This window comes from Manacus vitellinus, unplaced genomic scaffold, assembly GCF_001715985.3.
Source record: "Manacus vitellinus isolate BGI_N305 unplaced genomic scaffold, ASM171598v3 scaffold_92_pilon, whole genome shotgun sequence".
Taxonomy (NCBI): Eukaryota; Metazoa; Chordata; class Aves; order Passeriformes; family Pipridae; genus Manacus; species Manacus vitellinus.
This window is the reverse complement of record NW_021940877.1, coordinates 852,679-856,407: the sequence shown is the minus strand read 5'-3', so window position 1 is coordinate 856,407 and position 3,729 is coordinate 852,679. Positions and strand designations below refer to the sequence as shown.

At 55.5% G+C, this 3,729-nt stretch overlaps 1 protein-coding gene across 1 annotated transcript in view; it reads right to left on the bottom strand.

Annotated features, from left to right (window-relative positions):
- IGSF21 (immunoglobin superfamily member 21) overlaps positions 1–3,729 on the bottom strand; it is a 100,697-nt gene that overhangs the window by 11,517 nt on the left and 85,451 nt on the right. The gene's annotated exons all lie outside the window — the stretch shown is intronic.

Here is a 3,729-nt window from a genome sequence, read left to right as displayed (position 1 = left end):
GGAGGGTCCCAGCGGTGCCCCCGGGGCTGGAGGTGCCCYGGCCGTGCCCAGCACAGGGACGGGCCCTGCCCTGTTCCTGTGCCCCCCCTGGGCCGGGCCCAGCCCGGGGCCATCGGCCTCTCGCCCCCCTGGGCACACCCGGGTCGTGTCCAGCGCTGCCACCGGCACCCCCAGGGCTTTCCCGGCTTTCCAGCCTGGAGCGTTCCAGGGGTTTGTCCTGACCCAGGTTCAGGACCCGGCCCTTGGCCCTGTTGACGCTCCCCCTTGTCCCTGGATCCAGCCTGTCCCGACCCCTCTGCAGAGCTCCTGCCCTCCAGCACATCCACATCCCTGGATTGGGGTTGGCCGGGAACTTCCCGAGGGTGCCCTCAATACTTTTATTGATTAATAACATTAAATATTTTTTTCTTTATCATTAAAAGCAAAATCCACACATTTCCACCCAGTTATGGCATCACCGACTCCTGTGTCCAGCTGCTCACTGGGATTGGGATTTTTAAGTGGAAAAAGGCTCTTTTTAGGTCTGAGGAGGACTCATTCCTCCCCTGTGTCCCCCAGTGCCTTCAGATTTATCTGCCCTTCTTCTGAGGAGGAATTTTAGCAGAAAATTAAGAAGGAAAAGGCAGAGGAAAGCAATGTAGGAGGAGATGTGCATTTAGGGGCTAAAACAGCCCAGCTCAGTCCCTCAGAGGGTTAAAATACTCATGTTTTAAAGCAAACCAGGTGCAGAAGAAGATTTTGGGGTTCAACCCCCCAAACCCAGCATCTCCTGGGGACAAGACCCCACTGACCCCACCCAACGCATCTCTCTCGCTTGGACAAAACACTTTGATTCCAGATTTCCTCTTTTCCACGTTTTTTAATGGTAAAAAAGAAGAAAAAAATCTGTCACTAAAACCATCTCTTCAGATTTATTCGCCCAGGTTGAGGCTTTTATTGCAAAGAAAACACACGGGCGTGGGATAAAGAAGTGCGGGAGGAATTATCAGAGCTGTAAATCTCCGGCCTTGGGAACCAGGGGAAGTTTTCAAGGACACGTCTGATTTCCCCTGACTCGTATTTACACCCCGGGGTGAGTTTAAGGAGCCGCTCCTGGATGGAGAGGTTCTTTGTGTATCGTCTCCAAGGATTTTTAGGGGTTATTTTAGGGATGCAACGAAGCTGTCGGGAAGGAAGCTCTGGGAATGGGGGGAGGTGGATGTGACACCCCCGTATCAGTCACAGGAGTTCCCCGGCACGTCTGGACAGATGTGGACAAACCACCAAGCTCCGTCCAAGGACAGGAGTGGGAAATGCAGCTGGAAGTCGTTCGTGCCACTGCTCAACCCCCCTCCCGGGGACCCCCGGCATTCCCTGAGGATGCACAGCAAGGGAAGATGCGGAGCCCGGTCGCGGGGGGATTACCGGCAGTTAATAAACTCCCAGGAAAAGGCACACGGAAAATAGTCTCTCTCCGGGGATTAGACCTACTTTCAGCCTTTTATCTGTGCCCTGGGGTCATTTTTTTGGAGAGGAGCTCCATATAAAGTTGCTGCTAAACCCCCAGGGGAGTGGGAGCGGCCAAGCCAAGCCCGCTGCTTCCCGCTGGGAACAAGAAAGGATGATAATTGGGCAGCATCGGATGGCGACTGCCCCAGATTACATCTCCACATCAAGGAGTGTGAGGAAAAGGGGCACGAGGAGAGGAAATGCACATTTAAAGCACCGGAGCCGAGCTCAGACAGCCCGAGGCTGCCTCCTGCATTATTTATAAATCCCAAGAAAAATCTTATTCCTGACAAAAACCCGGCGACTGCCACAGCACAGGGAGGCATTAACCTCCTACTCCTTCCTGCTGTCGCAGAGGCAGCTCCCTCCTGCCGCCCTCACCTCGCTGGTGACCCGACCGTTCGCTGCCCCCAAAATACAGCGGCCCCATTAATATCTCCGGAGCCTCTCGCTGGGATGCCCAGTGGGTTCAATAGGCATCGGCAGGCAATGGATGCAGGATCAGGGAGGAGGGGGGGAGCGATTTTGGAGGGCAAAGTGGGTTATGAAATGACGTCACCGGGCTCTGGTCCAGGCTCGGTGTCCTGGGGGCTACATTGACACCCCCTCTCCAAGTAAATGGACAAGCACTTGCCATGGAAAGAGGGAAAATCCCCTGGAGGGGCTGCGAGGGTTGTTCAGGGGGAGCAGCACCGGGGTCTGCAGTGTCCAAGTCCTTGTCCCAGCACTGGGAGAAACTCATCCTGCTGCAAAACTCCTTTTTTAGCTTTCTTCTGACTCCTTTGCCCATTCCCTTGAGAATCCACATTTAGCTCAGCTGGCTGGAATCCACCCTCCCATCCCGAGCTTGCTGGACCACCTTGCCCAGAGCCACCAGCATCAAATTCACCATCCAAAACCCCAGATTATTTTATTTACTTGCCCAAACCCAGGTGGTTTGACCCTAAAATGCACACCATGACCCTTCTCCATCCCCCAAAAGGCATCACTTAGGCTGGTACCCCCTTCTCCAATATCCCTAAACCACAGGAATGACCAAATGATTATGACAAGTGGATTGTTCAATTTTGGGAGGCACATCCCAGCCTTCCCGGAGCAGGAACGATGCCCTGGTAATAGAGAGCTCAATAAACTGCTGCTGCTCGTGACCTTCTCTCCCTGCCTGAACATGAGGAATTAAAGGAGTTCCCCATCCTGACGCTTAAATTATCATCTCGAGGCACGGAGACAACCCAGCCGGGCGAGATGAATGGCACGAGTCAGACCTCTCGCAGCTGCAGGCCCCAAAATCTCTCCATCAGCAGCTTTGCTCAGCTTTTAGGGAATTTCTCCACATCCATAAAACTTGAGTTTTCTCCCAAAGGGAAGCAAGTGTGGAAATCAGAGGCACAACCACTGGACAATCTGGAGGGGGACGCGAATTTCAGGGAGATGTTTTCCCGGAGCGAGGGGTGAAAAGCAGCATCCCGGTGCCTCTTCCCGAGCATTCCCGAATTTGCCGAGGCCCTGGATTTTCCCAGCAGCACCGAACGGCACAGGAAGGGTTTGGAACAGCCTCGGCACATCGTGTGCCCTTCAGCTGGCCCCTGCACCCCGTGTGCCCCCTCCCCTGGAGCCGCTGCTGCTGCCAGCGGGGACTTTATCACTGTCACCAGCAACAACTCCCGCTCGAGCCCCGCGGGAGGCGCTGGCCGGGCTGGAATGTCTCCCTTCTCCCTTCTCCTAATGGGCACTGGCAGGGGAGGGGGGCTGGAATGTCTCCCTTCTCCTAATGGGCACTGGCAGGGGAGGCCCCCGCGGGGACGGGCTTTGTCACCGTCGATCAGGCGGCTCCGAGCGGTGCCACCGACCTCGGGATGCGTTTGGAGCCACCGGCCGGGGGGAGCACTTGGAGCCTCCGCGGGCTTTGCCAGGCAGGGACCGGCCCGGAGATCTCGGACGGAGTAAAGGATTTGTAATCCCTGTGCACCGAGGGCGGGCTACAGAGAGCAGTGACCTTACACCAGGGATACTACAGAGAGCAGTGATTTACACCATGGATACTACAGAGAGCAGTGATTTACACCAGGGATACTACAGAGAGCAGTGACCTTACACTATAGGTACTCCAAGGAGTAATGCCTGTGCATCATGGGTGCCACAGAGAGCACGGCATGTGCCCCATGAGTGCTGTGGAAACGCTCCCACACCATGGCTACTCCAAGGAGCAGTGCCCACACACCATGGCTACTCCATGGAGCA